We start from the raw sequence: 23,382 nt of genomic DNA, 5'->3' as shown, positions 1-23,382 counted from the left end.
TGTCTGGGCAGGGTACAGGGTCATCTTGTCTAGACTGTGCTTTTTCCAAGAATGGTTGAACCAGATCATCCTTTAAGTCCCTTTCCAGCCTGGTATTCTATGACCCTGTGATTCTATGAAGAGCATTGTATGATGTTGCTGAGAGGTCTAGGCTCAGATTCCAAGATTTCATCTGCCCTCATAGATACAATGCCCTTGTCTTCTAAACTTTAATGAATTTCTTTTTAGTGAATTCAAAGGATTTAGAAGTATTTTCTTCATTCATATAATAATTTACAGGTAGTTGGAGCTACTGAATGAGACATTAATTCATAAACTCAGAAAAATGGAATAATGGAATGCTCATTTTTAATACTGAAGGTTGTAGTACAGTCTCCACTAGAAAAAAAATACTAGGTAATTGAAAGCATGGGTCAGATTCTGGTCTCAAGGAGCTTACTGTGTGTGATACTTTGGATTTACCTCAGTGTACAGAAGCAGAAGTTTGCTTTATAACAAAGCATCTTCAACCAGACACTTTGCTATTGATAATGATGGAAATCTATGTGTATTTGCTGGATCTGAGAACATACTTATCCTGTAAAGAAGAACTAGATAAGAAATTATTCTCACCTCTGATCCAAAGGCAATTCCAGGAGGAATGGCTGTTCATACTGAGTGGCAGAACTAGTATTCGCTGTTGAGACAGATTTGTCTGGAGTTCAATGATTCCTGGCCAGCCTAGGTTCCTAACCTTAGCAGCAGCTAAGTAAGATGCTTGGAGTAACTAAGATTAGATCCACTTATCTTCCTGTTTCTCATTGAAGGTATCTTATATCCCTGCTAAATTAATTCTCAGCTGGAGCACTTCTGGATTGTTTGGTTCTGTGAGTAAGTGATACTTGTCAGGTCCTGAAAAATACATCCTCCCCAGGGAAAGAGGAAGTGGTCACTGAACAGCCTCTGTCACAGTGCCTTTTACACACTGAAGCACATATAACAACCTGACTTTGGTAGACTTGCAATATATGGTAAGTCTGAGAGTGTTTTTTTAGGTAAATTTTTAATAGCTTAAGAGAAAAGGGGATCACAGATACAAATGAGTCTCTATGTTTAGTGTGAAAAGGTCTGAAGAGTTCATAGTCATCAGAAATTCTTGGATTACTTATGTTTATGAAGATTTAGTAAGATTCTCTATAACGACTAGGAAGAGCAATTTGTCTAGAGCCTGGCTTGTAAGCAGCATTATCATCAAGTAAAAATTATGTCATTCCTCCAACTCCTCCAACTCCAATTATTCCTAAGAAAAAGGAACATTACAAGCCTACAGTAAAACAAAGCTTCTGCTTTGATATTCGGAAGAACCAGGACTTTTATACTACACCTACAGGAAAAGTATGTAAAGTAACTTTTCTTACAATTAGCTAGGTATGGTTTGTTCATTTAAAAGTGAGTTTATTAGTGACTGCTGCAATAAAAAAAAACACCTTGAATATATGTGCTGCATCATTTAAACAACAACCAATCAAAATCTAATCACAAAGAAGAATACAAGTCAACCTTATCATTAAACATGTAGGGAACTGACGTATACTGTCTGTCAGAGGGATATCAGGTAGAATTTCAACAAAATAGTAGCAAGCTCGCTTCACTTAAGCTTATTAAATTAAAAAATAATGCATCTAGGAGAAAGTATCTAAGTCAGATGTAAGTAAGACTGAAGTCAGAGCTGGCAATTGCAATTTAGAATAGAGAATGGTTTGGGTTGAAAGACACCTAGAAGATCATCTAGTTCCAAGCCCCTGCTACTGCAGGGACACCTTCCACTAGATAAGGTCACTCCAAGTTCCATCCAACCTGACCTTGAACAATTCCAGGAATGGGGCATCCACAGCTTCTTTGGGCCACTTTTGCCAGTATTTCACCACCCTCATGGTAAATCTACCCTGCTCCAGTTAAAAGTCATTCCACTTGTCTGATCACTACATGGTCTTATAAAAAGTCCCTCTCCAGATGCTGTAAGGTGTCCCTGTATCTTTTCTCCAGGGTGAACAGCCCCATCTTTCCTAGCCTGTCTTCATAGAACTGGTGCTCCAGCTCTATGACCATCTTCATGGACCTCCTCTGGACTTGCTCCAATAGGTCCACATCTTTCCTGTGTTGGGTCTCCAGAGCTGGATGCAGTACTCCAGGTGGGGTCGGTCTAACAAGAGCAGAGTAGAGGAAGAGAACCACCTTCCTCTACCTGCTGGCCATGTTTCCTTTGATGAGGTCCAGGATACAGTTGGCTTTCTGAGCTGCAAGTGTACATGTTGAGCTCTCATTAATCAACATCCCAAGATCTTTCTCCTCAGGGCTTCTCTCAATCCATTCTTCTTCCAGCCTGTATTTTTGCTTGATAGGGATAGGATTAACATTTACAAAATCATAAATTGATTTATAGATTGAAAATGTAACAGTAAAACCAAAGGACAATGGAAACTAATAGGAGATTGGGTTTAAACAAATGTTTAAATCTTATCAAACAATAAGCAATCTTCTGGAACTTGTTGCAGCAGTAAACTTTGGAGGAACATAGCATATGCAGGTTCAGCAATCATTTGAATGACTTCACGGACAACAGGCCCATGAATAGGTTGTAAGAGGAAAAGTCAGGTACGTGCCCTCTGATTTCTCGTTCAACAACTGAGGATAGTATTAATTGTGATGGGAGTGGGCTGTACACAGCCCTCAAACTTGTATGCTCTTTGTGGTGACAAGTACATACAGAGCATGCATACAGTAGTGATAACTTCTTTTGTCTCTTGTGGAGATTTGATATTGAGCTAAATGGATCCTTTGTCCAACCCAGTGAGATATCTTCTGGGGGTTCTCCTGGCATAAGAGAGCTGGGAGAGAATGGCTTCCAATATGGCATGGGAGTAAATTACAGACCTTCCTCAAGTTGATAAAGAAGTGAACTTTTAACTTGACAGTAAACAATATTCTGATTAACAGCTCTAGTAATATCTACTTCCCTTCTCCCCTCCATTTGCAAAAGATATTTTTTGCATTCTCCATGACATCTGAAAATTTGAAGAGGTATAATCAACAAACATGTGATATGTAACTATATTAATTGCACTGACAAACATAAGAACATTGTTCAGTAACAAGCAGAGAAGAAAAACTCTTTCAACTTCAAAAGTTATCTAACAAGGTGAACAACTTCCAAGAGCATTTTAGAAATCCCTTGTACAGAAATAAACATAACACGGAGCTGACATTCAATAGATGTGAGTTTGAGAAATATATGTGCTAGCTAAAGTATTGGTTTTCATCTATAAGTCGATTTGCATTTACTATACTGTTGATGAGTGAAATGGTAACTTCTCTGGAAATGCCCATATGGGATGGGTAATAGCTTTTTCATTTTAAAGATAGAGAAAATATGTTAATAAATACATTTTTGAAAACCATTTGTACCTTTCAAAAGCAATTCACTTCAACAACAACTTATAAACTGCAAAACACGATCATTGATTAAAGCACTAAATACATTGTAAAGATATAATCTGTGTATCTTATGCTATAAGACTAACTTCCCTTACTTCCTGGTTCTTAGATCTATTCACAAATAATTCTCAATGCCATAAATGAATGAGATTCAACTGTGGTGAGAATATAAAGTAGCTTTGCACAAACAATTAGTCAAGATTTCCCATGTTTTCACCTAAGTTATCCCAGAGAAAACTCAGGAAACAGGCTGCTTCCTTCGTTCCTGTGGTGTTTTGAATGCATTCATTGGCACAGAAGAGTATAATTCAAGGTGTCTTGCAGAACATAATGAAAGAAAATAACACTTTTTAGTCAAAGACTTTCCTTTAGCTATCCACAAGAATGGAACAGAAATCCAAACAAAACATTTGATTTAGAGCAAGTTTTGCCAGGCACTTGTGGAGGTGGTATATCAGGTCCTAGGATTAGGATCAGCCAGTGGGAACAAGCACCTGAGGAAAAAAGATAATAAAGGTGAACTTGCAGTGAAAAAGCTACAAGCAAAAAGTTCTAGGAAAGCTTAAGATAGGATTTATGATTTCTTTCTCTTCAGATAAGCAAGCACAGTTTAAATGTCATTGTAGCATGACTAATGTGAGTGTATGTGTTCTATGGTGATAGTGGTATCACCCACTTCAGGGGGTCTTGCTGAGATTTGAGTTGCTCTGAGGACAGCTATAAAATTGGGAAGTAAACATCGAACATTTTTCTACTGTCTTGATCCTTTTACACTGTGATGAGCACTTGTTTGTATAAGCAATTTGAGCACATCTAAGGAACTGCTTGGACAGAGTACTGAGTGAAGATTGCATGGAACCAATAACTGATGCCAGGATAAGCCTCATTTTGACATAGCCTCCTTTTTGTAGGATTGCATCAGACTACTTTCATGGACTCCGTTTAGATTATTAGACTACAAATTGAACTCATCAGAGAGGCTCTTTACTATTGCTACAACTTTAAAACTCCAACCAAGTCTAATGCTAATAGTGTTGATGTAGTCTGACAAGAAAACAGTTTTTAAGTGGTGTTTATTAATGAAAGAAAAGTGAGGTTTTTAAACTTTATTCCTTTCCTCTTTATTTTTCCAGTGCTGTAATGTAATGAGTTTATATTTCAGAACTCAGACCCTGAATATACATAAACATTTTTTCATTATTCTCTGAGGTGAGTTAACCAAACATGCTTTGCATAGCTACCATAGAAAAATGTCAAAGTAATTGCTTTCAGTTGCGATCAACATGAGGTGGCACTCTGCTGCCTAACTCTTGTAACTAAAGCACTTACAAATTAACAATGTGATGATAAGGATATAAATAATATTATTGCCTTTAATATGATTATATGCAAACTAACATAGCTTTAAAACAGTTTGATGATATTTTGTATCATGGTGTCATCAGAAAAAAATGTATAAGCATTTTACTTAGTGTATGGGCAGTATGTCCACCAAAGTGGCAAGCAAAGAGGTGTGTGTTGGCATATAAAGGCACGTGTCTAATTAATGAAGAAGTGCAAGACAGAGAAAGATAAGTCTAAAGGAGTACAAATAGCATTCCTTGGATACACAAAAGGATGACTGACAAAACAAAGGAAACCGCAGAAACATGATTGGGATGGATTAGACTCCCCTTCTGAGGAGAGGAAGATGACATAAAACCAACAGACTTAAGTACAGAAAAATCAAGAAGAAAGATGAGAAAATCCCTTTGGTTTTGGCCCTTGATCAATGAGTTCTCCAGCCTGATCACTTGGACGTTAGTGACTAATAACACCAAGAAGGATGGCCACTGTTAGCAACTATAGATCATTGGCCCTATGTTATTGTATATTCAGAGATAATTCAGCACATGAGTATAAAAGACTAATAGTGTTGCATGTGTAGCGATTGTGATTAATAATTCACAAGTAAAACTTTAGCAAGAAATGTACCACTAATTCATTCAGTGAAGTTCAAAAATTGGCCTGGTTTGTCAGTCTTCTAAACAATTCCCTCACAATAATGTCTGATTACCTAACTGTTATCTATCTGTCTACTGATCTGTGTATTCAATTGAAATATGCTGAATTTTTGAACCATCTCTTCCTTGTCTTAAAAATTCTTACTTGGTACTATTCTATTTTCATAGAAAGGAAAGGGAACATCAGTATCTCGAGTTGCACATGTTGGTATAAAAGGCCTGTTGCCTTGAAGTTGCCTGGTAGACTTTCTGGTGGTGTCAAATAGATTTGATACAGGGTGCAATTCTTACCTTCCCTCCCTAGAACTGCAATTTGTTTCAGAAATACTTTAAATGCAATAAAGTCTGCCAGACTACAACTCAACAAGAGTGGTTCCAGTATTGCTTTCATTTTATTACCATTGGCAATGTTAGGCTAATTAGCTAATTAATATGGTAATAACATTAGAAAAAAACATCAGATGGGGATTAATTAGTCATACTAAATATCTCATATTTCATGAGTTATTTTATGGCCCAAGAGAAAAAGGAAATTAAATGAAGGCTTAAAACCCTACTTAGTAAGTAGTTCTGCTCCTTTCTTTTACAGCAACACATTAAATAGTATTTCTCCTATATGAAGAGTAGGAAAAAAGGAGTTACAACTATACATTTGTTGTTATTATATATGAATGTATACTAATAGAATAAAGTTATACATCTACATAAACCTGTTCTGCAGCAGTATTTAGCTGTGCCTGGTTATTCATCTCTCCACAAAATGGAGACAAAATAATTGACATTGATTATTTATCACTGAGGAAAACATTTTTAATGGGAAAAAAGATCATCATGTCGCTACTAATATTGAAAGTTATTTAAAGAGAATGTTATCACTGAGTGAACATACATTATAGAGCTTTATGAAATGCCTTTGGAAATTAAAATCAAAATGGAACATCAGAACTCTTTTATTTATCTCTGTGTGTTTAATGGTAATGAAATATGCAAGACCAAGCTTTGGATGATGAATTCTTTTATTCAGTAAACAGGGATAACACCATTTCCTCCTTCCTTCCTTACCTATAATACCTACTTGCATGAAATAGAGAGAGGGGATGTGGTGTAAAATGGATTATGTTATTATCAAAAAAACCCCTCAGTATTTTATGTTTCATTTGATTTTGTGATCTGCCTCAGATGGAATGACAATATTTTGCCAGTTTCTTGTGAGACTATTGGAAATATCCAGTGGTGCTTCTCATTTTGCATGAGTTGAAATGCAAATCTTCCAGGGAAATACTCAGCAAATCACTTCAGCATTAAATAACAGTTAATAGGATATGAGCACATGAATCAGTTCTTCAGTGCATACACACCACTGACCCTGATCTGTTTAGCTTTTTCTTTGTGTCAGGTCTTGATCCCTGACTTTTGTAATGATCTCTGTCGTCACTGAATTCATTGCAAGATCATAGTCTAGAACTGCCGAAATTGAATCAGGGTATTTGGGCCATCAAGTTTGTTATGTGCCATCAAAAAAGTAATGTTCAAGGCTTGAAGCCTTGAAACCACAGTGAAATAGAATTCATAAAAAGTAACACAGGATTAATTTGAATGAATTCCTAGTTTTATATTTAATTCATGGAAGTTTTTGTGCATTAAGAGGTGATGTGAGAGTATTAATTTCTGGAATCAAAATTCCAGTTGTCGTACCACAAAAAGTTGGAGGAAATCACTAGTAAAATTTAGATTAAGAACTTCATTTATAAAAATTTTAAAAGAATTTATAATAATTTTAGTTCTTAAATATCTTACTTTTAGATTTAAAGTCTAACATATGACTCTGCTAAGACAAGAAATGTAAAGGGCTATAGTCCAAACCCTTAGACCAAGCTGTGGTTCAGGAATGGTGATGACAAAGCCTAAAGCCAAGATTCCCAGATAATGCTCTCTTTCCAGTGAAGCCGACATGATACAGCTTTGTGTGTCAAGACTAAGTTCACTGGAAGTTAGGAGCAAATGGAAAGATTTTGGAATGACTGGAGTATTAAAATAATAAATTGCAGAGACTTAGCATCCTGACAGCAAGAGAGAATATGTAGGATTGGCTATTGTTGGGGTCTCCTCCCCTGCCATGGAGCCCTGGGAGATGGGCCCTGGGGGGGAGACACGGGGTCTCCCTGCCCCTGCTCAGTCTCATTTCCCATTGGTTGGTTTGTGTTCCCCGGGGTGGCCAAGGACCCTCGGGTCCCGTGACTGCGGAGTTCCTGAGCAGAGCCTCGACCATGTGGCTGGAGAAATAAACATCTCTGAAACATCTACCACGAATCTGTCCATATGTACTTCGTTTCCATGGGACTCCTGGTTTGAAATATGCTTGTTGCAGTAATCCCTGCTGTAACAGGCTATATCTGCATTCCAGGTCTCAGTTTCTGTCAAAATATGTAAAAAACCTATTTTTTTCCATAAAAATCTCTAAAAATGTCACCATTATGCAGAATCAGTTTTTTCTGTGTTACACATATTACCTGTAATTATGCTTCTGAGCAGCCAGTGAGTTGTCAGAGACATCCTAATATAAAACTTCATAATCAGTACTTCTTTTTCAGTCCAAGGAGAGAAACAGGGCAACTCCACAAAATTTGCCACACCAATGGCAAATTCCTCTAGATATCCAGCAGCAATATCTTGTCCTTCTAAATGGAAGCAGGAATGGGGAACAACTCTCTTCCCTTTGCACTTTTTGAGGCTTCTCCACTTGAAAAGCTGCACAGGGTGGAACAAGGTGCCTTGTAGGTGCCTACTGCCGTGCTTAGTTTTCTTACTGAGCAGGGCTCCTTTCAGCCTCTGCTGCTAATAAAGCCATAAGAAATTACAGAAGTTCTGTACTTCTGAAGGGGAAAAACTACAGTGCTAACAAAATTTTAAGTCACAAACTTAAAGAGGCACTGCTGTCTCTTGAGAAGTAAACTGGGAATAAAGTTATTCTTACTAGCCTAGAGATCTCTTCCCCTCCAAAAACAACTGTTTTAAGTGAGAAGTTTGTTTGGAAAGCTCAAAAGCAAATTAATTCCTCTAATAACAGAGGGATTCTGGCAAGGCAAATGTTAACCTTTTTCACAGCATATATGTACATATTATATGATTCTTAAAATTCGCTTCAGATACCAGGAGTATCTCTGGAGAGTTTATTACACTTGATTATTCCACTTAAGTATTCATAAATATTTATGCACCAATTGATGTTCTCGATATAATCTTTCAGTGGTTGGTACAAATATGTCACTAAAAAAAACAGTGAGGGAATCTGCAATTAGCAATTAGTGATTCAAACATATCATATGAAAAGTTGAAAATCTCACTTGTATAAAAGAAGCTTCTGCATTAAACATATGGTTTAGTTCAGTTTTCAAATGCAAGTCACCACCAGAGAGCTAAGCCTGTTCTCTAAAGACTGAGCTATGAAGCTACAATAATATGTAAAGGCAAGAACATTCACCTGAATTGAATAACAAGAGCTTTGTTTACCCAAATAATATTCAAATTTTTCATGACTGATCCATTTGTTCTTTTCTTTTTCATCCTTTTCTCAGATACATTTACATTTCTCTTGACCAATATGACACTTACAGTCTTACATTCTTTATTATCCTTAATAAGGAATTCTATGTTCTTGGAGTATATTACTTCATACAAATGGCTGCCAATAAAATCTGTTTTCTTGATTTAGAATTTCATATGAGCTCACTTTTTGTTGTGGAGGTAGTAACCAGACTTTATTGTTCTGCTTTCTTTCATAGGAAGCTCATATGCAACATGTAAGTTAGGAACAAAGGATTAAACCAACATTTCTTTTTATGTGTCATTTATGATCAAATACAACAGTGGTTTATGAAACATTAATCAGGCAGGCCGCATGTTACCACATTTTGTCTGAGTATGTGTAATCATTATTTTTAATTGGTTTCCTAAAATGAATGACTGGGTTTCTTTCATCCCCAAATTCACAGTATCTTAGGTTCCATTCATTGCAGTGGAAACTTTGAATTAGTGTCAGATCTAAATACAAAAGAGATAGTGCCCACCTACCTCTCAATGATCTCCATGTGGAATTTCTTCCCCTATTCATTTTGCCCAGGCTTGTACTCATAACTAACCTACAGATTGCTCTCTGCTGTCACATCTTGAGGGAAGAGAAAAAAACCCCACTTACTCCATGATTGATCTCATTAACCCCAGCAGCTGCCCATGACGTCTTTCAACTTGGAAGCTCAGACATAAGAAGGCTGCCAGGGAAAATCTCTGTGGCTTAGTTGAGTGAAGTTCATCACCCTGCATATGCACTTTACACAATGAACGTCCCCCTTGTCTGTGACTTGTGCCTGACTAGATCTTAACCAAGTAGACCTTTTTTGTTATTATACTGCCAGAAATGTGCAGATCCACTTCAGTGCCAGCTTTACACACAGGCAAAATAAGAAGTAATTGATCAGAGCAAGCTGGCGGCCAGACACTGTGAAACAGGAGTTGCAAAAACATTAATGCCAGAGCCCTGAGAGAACATGCTGCTACTGTGGTGGCTCTTGTTCCTGAGGGAACTGCTGTGTGTCAGCTGCTGTCCACAGGGAGGCCTGATGCCCCTGGCAGCTCTCACTGTGGGCTTACTTTTTGTACCTAGAGCAGCAAAAGCCTAAAGCTTTGGCAGGGCTGTCACCAACAGCACACCGCTCACTGTGTGGCTTTCAGAGTAATGAAATTCAGAGAAACAGTACAACAAACAGATTCTGAACTTTTCTTTTTTTTTTTTTTTTTTTTTTTTTTTTGTCCCCAAGAAAAGAGATATTGCAACTAAAAGATTACTCTGGACACTTTTGGAAAAGCCTTGCTACCGAATGGGTCAGCAGATGGCTGTAATAGGCCTAAGCCTTTTGTTCAGGCAATTGTACTCTGCAAGTTGGTAGCCAGCAAGCCCCCTTTTATTGACTATTTTCCTCTGTACCATGTAAACATCTCTACCTCCTATAATTTTTATTGCAAAGAAAAATGATGCCTTGTGAAGTAATATGTTTGGAAGGTGGAAGCCAATCATTTAGGACATGGAAAACATGTATTTGTTGTCAAATAGAAGTGTTTTGCCAAAACAAACTGTAATTGGGCCAAACATTAAAAAATCCGCTACTTCAGTGCTCAAAACCTATCCCTTCATCATAGGAGTTACAAGCAAAAGGGAAAGATACCTTACTTGAGCTTGTGTTCTTTCCAATATATAATGAAACCATACTTGCTCAGATTCAGATAAGCAGATTTTCCAGGTTTTTTTATAGTTCCTTAGATTGTGAAAAATAAATTGAATTTGGGAATCTTATCCAAGGAATTTTTCATAAGGAGGGTTATTGCTTCTGTTACCATGTTTTTGGATTGAATATATTAATATAATTTCATTATGGTTATGCCATTTCTAGCTCTCTAACTCACTCAGAGCTATAGGCAATGAAGTGATCAAAACAGCTATCATTGGAGGTGGCAAACTCCGAGTCAAGAAGGATTATTTCTATGTATGAATAGAGTTTCTATTTTATGTGAACTAAAATTTGATGTCACAACACTAGAATGGGCTTTTTATATATTGCTAGTATCTCTCTCATTTGCATAATGTAAGTTATAATCAATGCAATATTTTATTGCAAATTTGAAACATAAGTGTCTCATTTATGAAATTAGGCAGCGAAGATAGATCTTTTTAAATGTGCATGAAAGACATGAATACTGACAGAAATTCAGAAGATTAATATGTCAAGTGAATGTCACTTAGGGACATAAATTCACAGCATCCTCTTCTGAGATTCACAGTCATATTCCAGTTTTGGCATTACTGAAACTTCAGAAAGGGAGAAATAATGCAGATATGGTATAAGCAGAAGCAAAGGCATTCACATTAACCAGTTTTTGAATACTCTTCTGTCAAAACTGAAACTAGAAAATTATGCTGGCTAGGGAAAGCCAGTGAGGCTCCGAGTGATTTAAAACAAGTGAGATGTTTTGGCTAAGAAAAGCAAGTACTAAATGTGGCGCCCTGTTAATCCCCTGATTCTGTATGCTCCCCCTGTTCCCTCCCTAGCCTTGGCCACTCCCTCAGTTTCTCCCTATTTGCTCCTGTACCCCAACCCCGCCCAGGGACCACCCCTGGGCCCCTGACAAAACCATCCCACACGCCGACCACGTTGTTTCTCTACCTCTGAACGTTGTGGGGAAAAGGTGTGATCAACCCCTCATGAGAGACCCTTCTCTACCTTCTTTACCATCCACTGCGTTGTGACACTGCTGGCTGCCGGAGCCAGATCGCAGGGCTGTCCGAAATGGACTCCAGGATGCGATTAATCACATGGCCCTAGGAAACCCTCGCTGAGCTCTCAGGGAGCAGCAGCCTGCTAGGCAGAGTCCAGCAGTTACAACACCTAAGTAAAATGGAAAGGAAGAAGAACCCAGTTAAAGAAAATACTTTATGTGCAGGTGAAGAGAGGCAAATCTATATGACGAAGAAAAAGGTAGATGGGTTCCTCAACTTACACAGTTGTCGCGGGTTCGGTTTGTAACCGGGCAGAAACACCAATTTAGTGTAGTGGTTTGGTCCAAAATACTCATTACTGTTTATCTGCTGTGAGATAAGAATTAGGAGAAATGCAAAACAGGCACCAAACTTGAAAGAATATAAAGAAGTTTATTAACAGACCTAAAAGAAGAAAAAAATTATACCACCTTCAGAACTCTCCTCCTCCCCCCACCTTCCTCCCTTCTCCCACTGACAATGTGAAAAGACAACCCTTAAGATGTTCAGTCTGTTTACCACTTCCATAAGAAGCTTGTTCAGTCCATTTAGAAAGAGAAGTCTCTTCTTGCTCATGCTATGAAAACATTATCACAACGAGACAGCCGCCCACTTCCAAATATTGTTCAGTCCATTTAGGAAGAGGAGTCTCTGCCTGCGTGTGAGTCCTTTCCCCCGACTTGCAGCTTTTCCCGCAACTGCTTTCGAGGGTCCACTCTTGAAGATTTTTGGGGTACAATTTTAAGGTTGAGCCGTTCAGAAACAAAAACAGAGGCCCTTCTCCTTCCCTGGGAGCAAAGGGTCTTCATCATCTTCATCGTTAGGACTATCTCTGGGAGCATCTCTAGGAACTGAGGTTTTCTCCTTTCCCATTTGGAGCAAAAGTCCTCATCTGGTTCATCTCTAGGAACTGAGGTTTTCTCCTTTCCCGTTTGGAGCAAAAGTCCTCATCTGGTTCATCTCTCCCTGTCCAAACTTCTCATGAAATTACAGCTGCGTCAGCATCTGCCTATCTCAGCGCAGGTGCTTTTGCTCACGAGTTGAACACTCCACCCCCCATATCTTCATGAAATTACAACAGGATACTCTGATATATCATAGCTTCACAACAGAATTTCAGCTTTAAGCATCTCCTCTCTCTCTTCCCTCAGGTTTTCAGCTCTTCACAGCAATAAAAGGGTTACTCTCACCTCAGCCTTGCAGCTTTGCAGCTGGAATGTTGAATTTTTCTTATCGCAGTGGAGAGGGGGGAGAGCCGAGCCGCTCCGGCTGCCCACGGCAAGGCAGTGGGGGGGGTTCCACGGCTGGAACAGGTCCATGGCTCCAGGATGGCCGTGGCCCGGCCCGGCCTGGCCCAGGCAGGGCCCGGCCGGGCCCGCTGGCCCCCACACGGGGCCCGCAGCCACCTGTGCCAGCGCCGGAAACGAGAGAGAACTTGGAGGGGGAGTTTGCCTATTCTTAAATGTGGATCACAGAGGTGATCACAACTTTAAGTGGCTTAGAGAATTGTCCATATTCAAACTGGCCAGCTGATAGGTTCTATCAGTTCCCAGAGGAAACTGTAAGCACCCCTTAGCAAGGACGTCCCTTCCGGGACTATGCTTGCTAACCTATGACAACAGTAAACAGACTGTTGGTGAAGAACCTCTTTCTCATAAAAAGGCCCATTTGTGTGGTAGCAGCGAAGTCAAAATAACAGCAGCAGAGATGAGAATGATAAAATCCAGACTGGCAAACACTGTCTGTGAAGAAATGGTTTTGTTCATTAGAAATAATCTCTTTTCTAGTTTGAAAATATTAAGAATTCTTACAGAAGGATTAGTGTTGGTTAGAAGACATACGAAAGTCAGTGAATTAAAAAAAATATCCAAGAATACACATCATAAATCAAAAGGAAGGTTACAGACATGCCTCCCATTTACATTCTTTTGTTCACATTCACATCCTTTTGTTCAAAAGAAGGGATTTCATTGCATATCCAAGAATCCTTTCTGAAAGTATGAAATATATAGTTGAGATTAGCAAAATAAAAAATTGAAGCCATACAAGAAATTTTAGGTGGAACAAGTTTATGGTTGAATGGTAACACTTAAGTAGAAAGAGCGAAGGAGTCATGGTGTCCTTCCCTCTAAAAACTCAACAAAGATTCAATAGGGAATCTTTGTCATAGAGACAAAGAGAAAGTCATAAGGACAGAGGAAGGACAGAGGAAGTACCCGGTTCTGAACACTGTGAACATTCAGACATCTGAAACATTCTTAGTGTCACTGGATTATTACAGGGACAGATACAAACTTTTCATTCCACAAGAAATATTCAAACTTTTCTATAGAGAAGAAACTCCATCTTGGAATAAAATTGTCAGATCTGAGGAGGAAAGAATGCTGTCTCATTTAGGGGAAGTTGCTTTTCTGTCTCTTTTTACTAGATCAGCATCTGCAAATACACTTGCTAGTAGAGCAAGAAGTAAGTACAAAATAATCAATGCAATTATATTGTTTCTGTCCTATTAAAGTGCTCAGAAAGGATTGAACCTTCTCCATTTCCAGTGCAGGTAAATAACACTGTCAGCATAATATATGGAATAAAGAAAAAAAAAGAAAAAAAAAAAAATTGATATGTTATTTACTATGTCTGTTTGCCTACTTCCAAACTAAAATAGTTTATGGGATAATCTCGCTGCTGGTTTGTGGTACTGTTTTAGTGAACTTCGATAAAAGATTCTATTTGTTCCCCTGTTCAGTCCCCTAAAATAAACTTGTCCTTCTTCACCTGTTACAAACCAGTCATTGGAGAACATATAAGAGCTGAAGTTGTATAAAAAACACTTCTTAGATTAACATTGAGTGAATTTTCTCCTTGCCTTCAAGATAATTACGTTTCTGATGTTGCCCACTTGGAGATGCACTTAAAAGTATCAGCAGTGCTTGAGATAACATCTGCTAAGTGCTTTTTGATTAAGTCTTTTATAATTACTCATATTCACAAAGCATGTGTCTATTTGAAGGGCACCTCAGTTATTAAAGAGGATGCTAATGGAAGCCTTTCACTACTTTGTATTTCTTACACTGATTTGAAACTTTGTTTAGGTTTATGAGGAGTTAGAAAAGGCTGCGGATGCTCTGTGTCATGAGTGCTTGAACTTTTACATGTAATCCAAACTATGTACCCTATATGAAGAGATGATGGATGTATTTTTTAGCTCAAGTTTGGAAGCTTGTTGGCTCAGACTGGAGAATCACAGTACATCTGGCAATAGAAGAGACCACAAACAAAAACCACTCCGACTACAGTTCTTAAACAGAATTTTGTAATAGGTGCAACTCAATTCCTAAGCAATGAAGTCCTTTTATGAGGCTGCTGGGAAATCTAAGATAACTGAAAAACACCTTCATAATTTTTGCAATAATTGTAATTTTTTTTTAATTTAAAAAAAAATCAAGGACACTTTCAAATCTTACATGAAATACTTGAGAAAACTGAATAATCCAGTGAGTATTAGCAGAAAGTCCTTGCCAATCTATCAACTGGTCAACTAATCTCACCAGATGTTGTTGATGATTTAATGAAGTCATTGGAGATATAAACATATAATAATTTTTAAAATAAGCTTCTAAGATGTGAGATGTTTCTCATCCTCTTTGCAGAAACTACATGATCAGATGTTCTTAAAATGTTTTCAGTTATCAACTCAAAAAGAGTTGCAAATATCTCAGGAAAGAAAGTTATACTCAAAGCAGATAAGAATATATTTAGAAACACATTTGTTGGTGCTCAAAGCAGATGGTGGGACATTCGAGAAAAACTGCATTATCTTTTTCTCTAGGCATCAGCAATATTAGGTGAAACACTGAAAAACAAGACATTTCTGGGTAAAGAGATAGTATGGATTCTGAAACCTATAGAAGCCATTCCCTGGCCTTTTGTTCACTAGCTGTGGAATGCTAGCAAAACACTTCCATAACTTTTGAAACATGCCTGGTGACTAGCAGGAGAAGAACATCCCGTAGGTCAAACAATGAGTATAGACCTCAGCATGCACTGGGAGATATTAACAGAAGATGCTGAGATATGCAACAAAAAGCCAACACAGCCATTGATTTTCAGGAAAAAAAGCTGTGACTCAAAAGATCCAGAAATAGTGAAATAATTTGTACATTTTCATGAACAAAGCAGGCTTCATCAAATTATTTATTGATTGATAAAAAAATAATAAATTACAGAGATAAATTACATGTCAAAGACCTTTCACATGTGACTTGCAGACCAACAAAAGGACTAGTCTTGGAAAACTGAATTTCTAAATCTTAGGCAGAAGAGAACTCATGTTATTTTGCATATATGCCATGGCACAAATGATAACAGTAAATCAATCACAATTACTGCTTTAAACTTGACACTAGTAATGATGTTAGAGAATGGATCCAGACAAGGTTTTTAAATTAACAAAACAGAGGACTTCCTTTAGGATTTATGTGCACAAAGCACATTTTTTCCAGCTTGATATTGTGAGTGATTCTGCAGGAAAAAATATAATACTTGAGAATACAGCTTGAAACCAGGCCTTTCCAAGTTTGGACAACCTTTTGGGGAAGAATTAGGAAGTCATTACTTATCTTTTTATTCTTAGAACCATAGCAATGGATAAAACCATAAATGTATTGCTAGATTTTCTGGGACAAACTTCCACAACTGTGGACAATTTCTGCCATTAAGAGTTCATTGCCACATAAGGATTGTCAAGAGGAATCTTGGAGACAAACACAATGTGAGTTCAACATACTGGGTACAAGAAGAAGTCATGGCTAAAGCCAGCAGAAATGTCAATTTACAATGGATAACTGTATCATCCATATCTAGTGTTATATCTGAAACATATCTGTGCTGATTAATAATGAATAATTATTTACTAGTAATGTAATTAGGTGATAGAAATATCAAGCTGGAATTTTGTGCCAGCCAAAATAAGAATAATGAAGAGGAGAGTGTAAGAGACTGATTAAGTAAAGGTCTGGAGAACAGAGAGAGGAAGATGAAAAGAGTAATTCTGTCTGAAAAAACCAGTCCATTGAACACACATTTAGAAGTACAAAAATGCTTGCTCTCCTTACTGATGATACGTTTAAGCAAAGTATGTATGTTTTTAATTTTAAGTATTACTTTTTGAGCAATAAGTATGTCAAGCTTGTCATGATATTAAAAAAATATAAAACAGGAGGGTAAGAAAATATCTGCTAAGCAGTGATTCAGATCAAAGAATCTCTTTTAAAGAGTTTGTTGGCATATGTCTTTGTAGGTCTTCATCTGCATTTACTACCACCTCAGGTAGTAAAATTTCTGTTCTCAAGTTATTGATTTTGTTTTAAAAAACACTATAGAATGCTATTACTATGTATTGTAGGTGTTTACTGTTATGCACCTTTCCTTGTCACTTTGTATACAGGCAAATAGACAGGAAAATCTGATTAACGGCATTCCTTAAAAATGGTTGCAAAGCTTTTAAGACACTAAGATAACTCAAATTCTTATTGAGCTTCCCTTTAGGAAAATAAGCTCTTTCCTCTAAGTCCTGACTGCTTATTTAAGTCTTTCTACAGAAAATCTTACTTCAGTTGATAATATTTAAAGAAACTTCCCAAGACCAATCTTAAGTTGAAGAGGTAGCTTAGCATATTTTTATATAAATCCTATTACCCAGTCAAACAATCATCCTTTATACGTAATGTCATCCAGCAGTATAAATATGCTCTATTATCAAGAATATTTAAAGACAGATAATATGCACTCATCCTGGGTATGTGCCACCTGTTCTCAATGAAACCTTGATGAACAACATCAAACAAATTGCAACTGCTTGCTGTAGCTGCCCTTTACTGTAATATATTTGAAAATAATTTATCAGATGCCATCCACAAGGGATATCTGTACTTTAGACACATCTAATGACAAGCTGCTTGGAAATTTTTGGCTTCAGTTGAGGAAAAGAGAGAGGAGAAAAAAAACCTTGTCTTGACTTAGGTGACAGCAAACCAATTCTTTTGACAAGTGTGCAGCTCTGGATTGCTAATTATAATGACTCCTCAAGTAGGATTTCCTGAACTATAATATAATATCTATCTTGAAGAAACAAATGGCTTGAGGCCGAAAATTACATATGCCATGAAAATATGTATATTATCTACCTGCCTGAATGACTATGTTTGATATTTTTTTAGAGATACTTCTTTGGAATCTACAGAGTACTTAAAGTTTCAGTCAAAGAGGAACATTTAGAAGCATCTCCTTCTGAAATATATATCTTCTCATGAAGTGAATTCAAATGACAATGCTTCTCTTTTTGAAAAACAAAAATCTCTCCAGTGTTGGAATTGTAAAAAGAAGAGAGGCCCGGGCTCTGGCGGGGGGAGAAACTTGCAGACCAGCCAATATGGTTGATAAGAGCAAAACTCCGTTTATTAGCAATCCAGAGGCACTTATACAGTATACCAGCTTGTTAACTCTTAAGTGGCTTAAAACTTATCAAAGCGCATTTCTACTTCTACATAATTGGACTTACATTGGCAAGCTTCTACAGTCATGTTATGATTAAAAGAATTCAGAGTTTACCTCTCCTTCTCCGGGTCTTATCTGAACAGCTGCAAATCTTCAAACTCCCTCTTTGTTCCCAGCCCTGTCACACAGGGATTTTCTCATGGAGAGTTTTTCTCACACACAGGCCTTTTGCTTCCAGGCCTATTGCTTGTACAGTTCTTTTATTGATCCCATCATTCTATCAATGATCCATGCCCCTGATCCTTTAATAATTGCAACACTCCAGGGTTTTTATTTCCAAGTAAAATCTAGTCCTTGCTAGAAAGTATGGCTTTAGAATGTTTGAATATTTTTAGGGGTAAAAATACCATCTGCTCCTTAACCCACTGAAAGGGTTCTGGAATATGATTCATTGTTTGGTACATAATAGTGATGCATTCATTCGAGCAATGCATGTGTTTTCATGTAGCACCATTTCTGACACAGCAGGTCTGAGCTCCCTGCAGAGATGTAGTGTTTCCACATGAAGACGTCTTAGCCTCCAGCAAATCTCCATTCCAGTGTGAAATATGCAGGCCATTGCCATCTAAGTCTGCATGACTGATTTGTACCTCTGATCCTACAATATATACATTGATGGTAATGGTTTCAATATGACACAAGCACCAAGTACACCAGAATCCTATTGTTAGCAAGGTGTCTTAATATTTTTAGCAAAGAATTTGGTGCAAGAAGGCCATATTAGACTATTTCTTAGGAATATGCAGGTGGCTGACTACTTTGGTGAAAGCTTCGCTTAAGAGATTTGCATAAAAATATTCCTATTTTTAAAGTCAGTTATCAGAATTATTCCAACCTATGAATAATTAAAACTGTAAGAGTGGGAACTGGGAGGGCATCCTAATTGCTGAATGCATCACAGATTTAGGGTGAGAGGGTCTTACCACCACTATGTTACATTGTCAGGCCAAGTACTCAACCCAGCTAAGGAAGGGACCAGGAGGATCTGGAACATACTGCAGAGTAATCCTTGTCCTCAGAGTAGCCATATCCAGTATGAATTGGAGGAAGAAATCCCAGTGGCACACACCTAACCATAGGCACAGGTAACCCCTATTCCAGAATCCCAGTGTGGCCTGTATGACCCATCCACACTGAATAATACCCCAGGTGTGAGTAAGTGTTTCCAGGGATGCTGAACCAGAGGTGCAATTTCCAGTGTTTTACTGAAACAGTAATACCTCTAATATGCATATATTAAGCAAATAGATCATTACTTTCTGAACTAAAATAAAGGCAATTTCCTCTGGAATATGAAGAAACATTTGATCTATGAAACTGCGAGTGCTTAGGATGCAAGATAACAGACTGCAAAGTCCAGCATTAGCCTTTTAATATTTAATTTCCATATTAATATGAATCAGATCTTCAGAGATTTACAATTAAGATGTTTGTCAGCATTTCACTGCAAATGCTCCTTGGTGTTTTGAGCTCAATAATTATTTGTCAATGGTTTGGAGATAATACCAAATCATGCTTAAAAATAATGGCCTTCTTGAATGTTTACAGAAGAATAGAGCTGATTGCAATTTTTTTATCTTATTGTGTACTTGGTTTTATTAAATGTGTAGTACTTTTATCTAGTGGGACGATTTTTTTTTTTAATATATTTGTTAATATTTCTCCATCAAAATTAAGCTCCATATTAAAATTTTCCATATCAATATCAACACTTGGACTTGAACTCAATGGCTCTGGAGCCCGTCTAGGATGGGGAGCTGTATGAGTTTTTCAGATTGTTCAGCTAAAAAATAAATTAAAAACCTTCTGTTGTTCTCAAAATAATCACAGTAGCAAACGAGGTTTCTCAGCTAATATATTTTCTTTCTTCAGTGGTTTTTTTCCTTAAGATATATCTGTGACAGAAAGACTAAAAGGAAACACACTGTATTGTTAATTAAGAAGATGTATTTCAGTAACATGGCATAAGTTTACAGCACAGGTAGCAGTGAGTCAAGTTTTGACAGTCAACTTTGATTTTTTTCTTTGGTCCAGTCAATGGACTGAAGCTAAAACCATTTTCCAGCAAAATTAACAACAACCATCAAATGTTTTGCTAAGTAACTTGGCACAGACATGGTCCTCAGAAAATCCTGTAGAGACCTGTTACTGCTAGTGTTTTTACACAAAAAGAGAATCTCAGCCTTTGCTTTGGCATGGATTTGGCTGGCCGACAGCATGTTTACAGACCACAATTCCTGGTGCACCGTGGTTGACTGTCCCTGAAGTCCCTTCAGTTTGACAATTGCCCCCCTTTCTATCATGAGTACCAGTATAATTCTACTGATATCCAGCACAGAGCAGACTCTGATGCCACAAATGGATGGAGGTTCCCTTCTCTCTTCAATAGATTGCATAAAAGTCTCAGTTCCAATCACAGCTTTCAATTTGCTATTTTTTATTTTACAGCTAGATACTATGATACCTATGAGCTGGACAAAGAAATTGCACTTAGGTAAGGAATAATAAATAAAGAATTCTCTAAGTGAAATTTCTCTATGGAAATTACATGGAGGTTTAATTTGTTTTTCTCACTGAAACTGACTAATTAATTTATTTAGATTAATAAATTTGAATCTAACCAAAACATTTTAAATTGCCCAGTTCAAGTACAGTTTCCTCGTGAGTAGTTCACAGTGTAGCTATATCTACTAGTGATGGCATGGTGTTATGCCTACACTGCTGATTGGATTTCCTATGGGTCCATACCTTCCTGGACAGGTTATGACATTGATAAATGCTTCATCTGATAAAGTCAAGTCATGTAGAACAAGAAAAGGAGGTGGAAAGCATAAAGAATGCCCTCATTGATGTGGCAGCACAGGGATATTCAGCTGTACAACAAACCCAATTAAAACAAGGAATTCTGTCATTTTTAAGTTGCAAACTTTTTGAACTCTCTGAATATTTTGTCCTACAAAAAAGTTTGAGTAGTTGACTTAGGCTGACACGAATGTCACAATATCAGGACTTCCTAAGGGACTACGCTCTGATTTTTGCCTGGCTGAACTATCTCTGGAAGCTGTTGATATTTTTCTGTCTATTCTTGACAACTGGGGACAGAAAATAGAAGATTACAGACCATTGCCTACAGATAAAATGACTTCACACTAGCTGCATTGTGGTTTTACTATCAATACAGAAACAATTAATATTAAGAGACCGTAAACTGAATAGATTTAAAAAATGTAAATGTGGCTACTTTCTTTTTTTTTTTTCAGTGAAACCTTTCCTTAAATCCATAACATATTTCCAAGAATTTGTAAGAGCATGTGAATACAATGAAAAAAGCCCCAAAGAACAAAACACCTAGGTTTTAGATGATTTAACCTACTCCACAGAGTTTCGGTTTGTTATTTAATGATAGAGTAATGATACTTCCTGTTCTGTTTGATATATCATGAAAATTTAGAATTTCACCTAAAAAATCAAATGCAGGGTTTTTTTTCAAGATGATAAGTTTTTCCTTTTATAGTCAAGTTTCCTCTTAGCTAGAAAGGTAACATTGCTTCCTATAGCATTGTAAATCCATTTTTGAACAAACATATTCTATGACAAACAAGACACTCTCTGCTAGAATTGCACTTCATATTCTTTTGAATATCTTCTTAAAGTGAGATACTTTTATCTTAATATCTTGGCTTTATCAGTCTGCTCCATATAAATACGTGTTTCTACAAAAGGATTTAATTCTAAGCCAAGTGACAGGGCAGAACACTCTATTTGTGTAGTCACTTCCATTTTAAAACCAGGCCTCATTTCTAGAAAAATGAGAAATATTTTTCAAGAAAATGTTGAGTCAAGCATTCCTGAAGACATTCTCTTGGCAATGTTACACTTAGCAACAATTTCAAAGGTACACATTTCAAGGGAACCCATCTGAATTTTACAATATGCTTGAATATGTACAGATATGTTAAAACACAGAACTATCCATTCTTAGGTAAAAATACAGAGCTATCCTTTCTCAGAAGCAGCATATTTTTGAGGCTTTTATCTTTTACCTCTAAGATTCACAGTACATAGACAGCTTTTGTGGTTTACTGATAACTACAATTAAAAATATTTTCAAAAGGTTTATCAGGGGGTTTTTATCAGATTTTATGGGATATTTGAAATAAACTTGTAGTTCACTCTTGCAGTGAGAAAGTCCATACCATTACTGACATTCTGTTGAGTAAAAGAAAAAGAAGAGTCTTGTGCCCTGCTTATATATGCTATTTATTTAGGATTCAAATAAAAGAGAAAAAAAAAAGGTTGCAGAGAATTATACTGTATATGATTTTTTTTCAGCTGAGGTGGTTGCCATGAAGAGAAGCTCCAGTGACGAAAATAATTTGTGACAAAGGGAATAATTTCCATCTTGCAGGAAGGTGTACACACATGCCCATGCTGGTCTCCATCACAGCAAAAGGCACCCACAGCAAATGTTGCTTGTGCTGCACCAGCGGCAGTAGCAGCCTCCACATGTACTGTGCCCCAGGAAAGAGACTCACCTCCCTCTGGACACAAAGAGTCTAAAGGTCCTGGGAAAACAAATCTGCCTCTGTGTATTGCTGAATTCTGTCTCCTGGTCCTCACTGTGACAAAAGCAAGGAGGTTGGAAAGATTGCTTCTGTAACACTCATGAAAGGAAGCAAAAGTGAAGTGGGCTCCACTGCCCAGTTTTGAGACAATTCAAAGAAATCAGGCGGTCCTTGGACACTCCTGAACTGCAAAGAAGATTCTCTACCATTCTCTGGAAGGTAGAGGTTGAAATACTGATCATTTCCCACAACGGAAAGAGTTGCTACCAAAATCCATTGAATATATTCACATCAGTCATGCTTCATTTCAGTACTCTGGACAGGCATGAAATTCACTTTTGTGAAGGTTTGATTCAATGTGAGAGTCACATTTTAAAAACATAAGTGAAATATCTGGGCATTTAACAACCAGACTTTAATATATCAGGCATTGAGTTCTTCTTTTTTTTTTTTTTTTTAAGTCCTAGAGATACTCTTGTAT

At 37.3% G+C, this 23,382-nt stretch overlaps 1 long non-coding RNA gene across 1 annotated transcript in view; it reads right to left on the bottom strand.

Annotated features, from left to right (window-relative positions):
* The window catches only part of LOC121674455, a 110,026-nt gene extending 100,386 nt beyond the window's left edge, over positions 1-9,640 (bottom strand). The window contains exon 1 of the long non-coding RNA XR_006019623.1: positions 9,549-9,640. This is a non-coding gene — a long non-coding RNA (uncharacterized LOC121674455). The remainder of the gene's footprint in view (positions 1-9,548) is intronic.
* Between the last annotated feature and the right edge of the window lie 13,742 nt (positions 9,641-23,382).

This window comes from Corvus kubaryi, unplaced genomic scaffold (genome assembly GCF_017639235.1).
Source record: "Corvus kubaryi isolate FWS band 111438036 unplaced genomic scaffold, C.kubaryi_AGA036_p1.0 68, whole genome shotgun sequence".
Taxonomy (NCBI): Eukaryota; Metazoa; Chordata; class Aves; order Passeriformes; family Corvidae; genus Corvus; species Corvus kubaryi.
Note: the sequence above shows the minus strand (reverse complement) of the source record. Positions and strands in the feature narration are given on the sequence as shown.